Consider the following 285-nt stretch of genomic DNA (forward strand, 5'->3'; position numbering starts at 1 on the left):
CTATTATTAGGGTAGTTTTATAATACATGGTGCTATAGGGAAAAGGGTCACCACATTATTTTTTCTTGTATCTTCTCAGATATTTATTCTTTTTTTTTTTTTTTGTCTTTTTTTCTTCTTCTTTATTGTTTTCTCTTATTGTAGTTGTTGCTGTTTGCTTCTGCTGTTTGTGTTTTTTGTTCTCTTGTTTTTATTTTGTCATGTTCTTGGGTTTTTTTGGGTTTTGTTTTTTGTTGTTTTGGGTTTTATCCCACTAGGTGTGTTGTTGGAGTTTTTTGTTTGTTT

The sequence above is a fragment of the Orycteropus afer genome, unplaced genomic scaffold, assembly GCF_000298275.1.
Source record: "Orycteropus afer afer isolate SDZICR_OR568_19922 unplaced genomic scaffold, OryAfe1.0 scaffold00020, whole genome shotgun sequence".
NCBI classification, from domain to species: domain Eukaryota; kingdom Metazoa; phylum Chordata; class Mammalia; order Tubulidentata; family Orycteropodidae; genus Orycteropus; species Orycteropus afer.